The following is a 6,000-nucleotide window of genomic DNA, read 5'->3' as shown; positions in this document are numbered from 1 at the left end:
TCAGCCGACGGGTTAATATGGTTCATTAATCATTAAAGTTTCAGTATAATAGATTTCCAGTGTCTGCAATCACAATCACAAACGGCAATGGGGAAGTGTACAGGAGAGAGATAGAGCAGTTCCTTGAATGGGGTCACAATAATAACCTTGCGCTCCACGTTAGTAAAACCAAAGAGCTGATTGATGACTTCAGGAGGGAGTCAGGGGAACCTGATCCAGTCCTTATCGAGGGGACAGTAGTGAAGAGGGTCAAGAACTTCAAATTCCTGGGTGTCAACATCTCCGAGGATCTGACCTGTAGCCTCCATGTTGATGGAATCACGAAGCAGGCCCGCCAGCAGCTATACTTTGTAAGGTGTTTGAGGAGATTCGGTATATCACCGAAGACTCTTGAAAACTTTTACAGATGTACCGTGGAGAGCATCCTGGCTGGTTGCATCACTGTCTGACATGGAGGCACCAACTCTCAGGACAAGAGGGTTGTTAACTCAGCCTGCAGCATCACGGGCACCAGGCTCCTCTCCACTGAGGACATCTACATGAGGCGGTGTCTTTAAAAAATTAGCCTCTATCCTCAAAGAGCCCCACCACCCAGCCATGCTTCATTCTGCTACCATCGGGAAAAAGGTACAGGAGCCAAAAGATGAGCCCTCAACGCCACAAGGTCAACTTCTTCCCCGCTGCGATCAGATTCCTGAATAATCAATGAACAAAAGACACTGCCTTACTTTTCGAGATGGTTATAATGTGAATGTTTGCACCGTGATTCTGCTGCAAAACAGCGAATTTCACGACTCGTTCATGACAATAAATTCTGATTCTGATTTTGAAAACTTTTTTGTTCATAGTTTATCATATCAGAACTAAAAGGACGTGGGAACCAATGGGCTCATGGGTTCGTCTATCCCCTGAAAAAGACCCTGAGGAATTTACCAAGGTTTGGTATGACATCAATAAGATTGCCATACTTCTACAGGTGTGTAGTGGAAAGTGTGCTGACTGGCACAGGCAGGTGTAGGAGCACCAATACCTCTGAGCAGAAAGCCCTGCAAAGGGTAATAGACCATAGCCCAGTATATCACAGGTAAAACTCTTCAGAAAATCTACAGAGAACACTCCCATCAGAGAGCAGCAGCAATTATCAAGGAACCATACGACCCAGGGCATTCTCTGTTCTCGCTGCTACTATCAGGAAAGAGATATATGCGACACATGACTCCTAGCACCAGGTTCAAAAACAGTAGCTACCCCTCCATATAGAGTCCCAAACAACAAAGTCAATCAGAGTGAAACACAAAAGTATACAGAGCATGCTCTACGATTGTAGCAAAAACACTGAAATGCTGGAGGAACTCAACTGGTCTCATAGCGTCCATAGGAGGTGAAGATATATAACCGATGTTTTGGGCCTGAGCCCTCCTTCAAGGTATGAGTGAAAAGCAGGCAAGTGTCTGAATTAAAAGGCTGGGGAGAAGAGAAAAATGAGTATCCTCCTGAAGGGAGGAGTACAGACCAAAAGGCAAAAGGTGTCAAGGGAAGTAAAACATGAAAGTCTGCAGGCACCGTGGTTGAAGGGCACAGTTGGCGCAACACCTTTACAGGACTAGTGATCGGGACCAGGGTTTGAATCCCACAGTGTCTGTAAGGAGTTTGCATGTTCTCCCGGTGTCTGTGTGGGTTTTCCCAGAGAGCTCTGGTTTCCTCCTACCGATTGAAACATACTGGGGGTTGTAAGTTAATTGGGTGTAAATTGGGTGGCAGGGTTACATGCTGTATGTCTAAATTTAAATTTTACATTTTGTTCGAGTGCATGCCCACATTTTATCTATACTTTGATGAAGGGCTCAAGCCTGAAACATTTGGTAATGTATCTTTAGCTTTGCTCCATAAAGAACATAGTTTGACCTGCTGAGATTCTCCAGCACTGTGTTTTTACAGATAAAAGGTGTCAATTGGATATGAATGAGACACAGGAGAGTGGAAAGATGAGAGTTGTTTTTGGCTTTGTGGAAGCAGATCTGCATGAAAGGAGACAGAAGGAAAAGGGAGGGAAGAGGGGGGTGGGTGTTTTAATGGAGGGCCTCCACTTTGAAGCTGGGTCCATCAGCGGAGAAATATCTGCACCTAGCTTTTTATAGAGCAGCCATAAAAGGCTGTTCCAGCGTGGCTTTTGTGTGGAGGGGAGTCTCGGTGCATTCTCCGGAGCCAATGTAGGTGGGGCGACTGTTGTCGAAGTGCCGCCCATCAACATGACAGAATAAATAGGCAGTGAGCAATGGCCATCTTTGTTACCAATAATCCCCATGCAGCTGAAACTGCTCTTGGAGATGCAGAGTGGTTCCAGTTGCATGTGGCATTATGGGTAACAAAGTCAGCCATTGATCATTTTTCTGCCCGACCGAATCTCAGTTAAAAAAAATCTAGCCTACCCAATGTGATCAACTCCTGCCCAACAGCGTCTTCCTCTGTTTGCTCCTGGGCACCTTCGCCTTCAAGGTGGAAATATGACAGGGCCAACTAGGTCCTGGGTCGCAGGCTGACAGCATCATCACAACATCATCAGTCCGCCCCAAGCCAGTCACTTGCAGTGGCTGTGCATTTAGGAAGTGAAGCGGAGTGCTCCACCCCACCGCTGTGTCTGCCCCCTGGAAGGATCGGAGTTGGCAGCTTGGAGCCGCTCCCAGAGCATTTATGAAGGTAGGTAGGGGTAGCGACAGGAGAGTGAAGAATCTCTGCCTTTACAGTCACATTTTTTTATTCTATATAAGGGTCTAGAGAGAGAGACAGAGAGGGAGAGTGTGTGTGTGTGTGTGTGTGTGTGTGTGTGTGTGTGTGTGTGTGTGTGTGTGTGTGTGTGTGTGTGTGTGTGTGTGTGTGTGTGTGTGTGAGAGAGAGAGAGAGCTAGAGGAATGAAAATATAGGGAAAAATGGGGTGGAGCTAAACAAAAACAGAAATCAATGTTGCATACTGAGCTGCTGCCCTTTAGAGCATTATGTTGTAAGGAGCAGTGTACTTCAAGGGCAGGCAAATCAGTGAGTTCAGGCAACTCGGGAGTCATCATAAGATTTGTCCAGAGTGAGAGATCTGCATTGGAAGTTAAAGATATCTTCTTAGATGGATGAATGAAAGATGCAAACCAACTGCGTTCGAATGTCTGGTGCTCAAATTTGCATAGAAAAATGAAAATGCACTGAAGGTTCAGAGACACAAGGTTGCTAACAGATCGAACCTGCTGTAACCTAAAACAAAAGCTAAAATGTTGTTAAGAAATCAATCAGAATCTGGGTATAGAAAAACCGGTCATTGATTTGTATCAGGGACCCATCTTCAGAATCGTGGTATTTGTGGAAGGTTGTCAATTTGAAAAGTAAAGTCGGAGGGAGGATTTCAGATTTATTGTCAGAGTACATAGACGACACCACATACAACCCTGAGCTTCTTTTTCCTGTGACCGTCAGAATAACCACTCATTGGTAGTGTCCAAGAACTATACTCAATGTGCACATGTAAACAAATAAAGACATGAAAACAAACTGAATACACCATACAGAGAGAAAGAAAATCAATAAAGTGCAAAAGTAAGAGACTTTAAATGAGTCTCTGATTGAGTTTGGTGTGGAGGAATCTGAAGTGCAGCTGTCCCTGATCCTGGCGGTGTGAGTCTTATGGCACCTCTTTGCAGCGAGAACAGAGCTGGGTGGTGTGGATCCTTGATTATTGCTGCTGCTCTCTGATGGCAGCATTCCCTGTAGATGTTTTGCCTGTCATGTCCTGGGCTGCGTCCACTACCTTTTGCAGGACTTAATGCTCAGGGGTATTGGTGTCACCATACCAGACCATGATGCAGCCAGAGAGGAGTGATACAAATCCTATATGAAGATTAGTTAAGGCAGACCAGGTGATAAAGTTTTATTTCCTGCTGTTAGCATGGCATTTGTATAAACAGGGTGAGATAGGGATATAAATTACGTTTTAAAATTTAAATTTAAACATACAACATGATAAAAGCCCTTCTTTCCACAAGCCTCTGCCATCCAAATACCCCAATTAACCTACAAACCTACAACCCCCGTACATTTTGAATGGTGGGAGACATGACATGAAGAGAATGTACAAACTCCTTACAGACAGCTCTGGCACTGTAATAGCGTTGCATTAACTTTTACACAGAGTCGCCCTGTAAAACCTCTTCCAGTCCAAGATGTTTGAAAGGGAATGGTGCTGAATAGCATATTCCAGGCTGAAGGAGGATTTGCTGAGGGATGTAATGAAGCTTGGTGTAGCCAATGCAAAGACATCTGCCAAGAGATATTGAAGGGCCAACAAGAAAAGACAGGAGGGATTCCGCAGGCCCGGCAGCATGCATGGAAAGTCGGGATCATTTCTTGTGACTTTAAAAGGCTTCAAACACTCAGGGTTTTGTATTGGCCAGATGGCCCACATGGTGCTCTGAATACAGAATGTGCTCACACTGCAAATGTATAGAATTGATAACACCCTCAATGTATAGATTGAGCAAAACTATGAATCTAAAGAAAGCAATGCATGTTTCTTTGTATCTCTTGTACTATATATTTTTATGAAGAAAGTTTACTTTTTAAATAAAAAAGTATGATCTTGGGAAACATAGATCTTTGAAGACTTTATAATGCAAGCTAAATAACCACAGCATCTTTAAGGTAATTAGAATTCAGTCAATGAAAATTTAACTCAAATCTAAATTATAGATCTCACTCTCAAATATATAAAATTCAAAGATACAATTGTAAAATATAATCATCCTATTCATTTTTTTTCTGTTCTGAAATGAATGATTGTGTGTGTGTGTCTGTGTGTGTGTGTGTCTGTGTGTGTGTGTCTGTGTGTGTGTGTGTCTGTGTGTGTGTGTCTCTGTGTGTGTGTGTCTCTGTGTGTGTGTGTCTCTGTGTGTGTGTGTCTCTGTGTGTGTGTGTCTCTGTGTGTGTGTGTCTGTGTCTGTGTGTCTGTGTCTGTGTCTGTGTGTGTGTGTCTGTGTCTGTGTCTGTGTCTGTGTGTGTCTCTGTGTGTGTCTCTGTGTGTGTCTCTGTGTGTGTCTCTGTGTGTGTCTCTGTGTGTGTCTCTGTGTGTGTCTCTGTGTGTGTGTCTGTGTGTGTGTCTGTGTGTGTGTCTGTGTGTGCAATCCAAGTCCAAACAGAATTTGATTACTGGCTTTAAACTGTTTCACAAAGTCACATGGGGCAATTTGAATTTAATTTGGTTATTGATTTTTCTTACTGAAATGATAATTACATTATACTTAATCAATACTAATGAAGTTCTAAAGGTTTGTTTTGATGAAAGATACTGGCATCATGGATATGTGATGTTGTGAGATATCTTTCCTCACTCCATCCCTCTCCTTATCCTGGCACACTACTGAATCAGATAATTGATGATGTGCTTTTGGCTTCATTTCTTGTCTGTTCCTCATGACCCCTAGTTCACCCAACGTCTGCACCTTGAATGTGTTTATCCACCAGAATCCAGAAGCAGAGAATTTCAATGATTAGCAACTACAAGAGGAGAAATTCTTCCTCACCTAATCCTTAAAATGCTGTTTTGCACTCTCCCACCAGGAAAAATGTCTTAGAGTAACGGGTTTGTAAAACAATTCTGAAACCTGTGTTTTTCAATGAGATCACTCCTGATTCCAAAATCCAGGAAGTATTAGGGCATGTTCTACTTAATCATAGAAAATCCTTTCAACCCAGTAATCAATCTAATGGATTTTATCTGCTCTGTATCCAGTAGTGGTTTCCTTCCTCAATAATGAGACCAAAGCGGCACCTAGTTCTCTTGGTGAGGTCTCATCAATTGCCTGCTTTTATTCTCCAACTCCTTCCGATGAAGGCCAAACATCCAATTTGCATTTTGTGTTACTTTATACATCTGCATGCCACTTTCTAATAAGGATATTTAATAGTCTAACACTTCCAACTAAAGGAGAAGATTCCTTAATGTTGCTACTTGCAAAGGCAAAT

The 6,000-nt window shown here is 43.0% G+C and overlaps 1 long non-coding RNA gene across 1 annotated transcript in view; it reads left to right on the top strand.

Moving 5' to 3' along the window:
* The first annotated feature begins 2,602 nt into the window (after positions 1–2,602).
* Positions 2,603–6,000, top strand: part of LOC138756624 (uncharacterized) — a 37,797-nt gene continuing 34,399 nt past the window's right edge. The window contains exon 1 of the long non-coding RNA XR_011353199.1: positions 2,603–2,697. This is a non-coding gene — a long non-coding RNA (uncharacterized lncRNA). The remainder of the gene's footprint in view (positions 2,698–6,000) is intronic.

Source organism: Narcine bancroftii, chromosome 3, assembly GCF_036971445.1.
Source record: "Narcine bancroftii isolate sNarBan1 chromosome 3, sNarBan1.hap1, whole genome shotgun sequence".
Classification (NCBI taxonomy): Eukaryota; Metazoa; Chordata; class Chondrichthyes; order Torpediniformes; family Narcinidae; genus Narcine; species Narcine bancroftii.
Note: the sequence above shows the minus strand (reverse complement) of the source record. Positions and strands in the feature narration are given on the sequence as shown.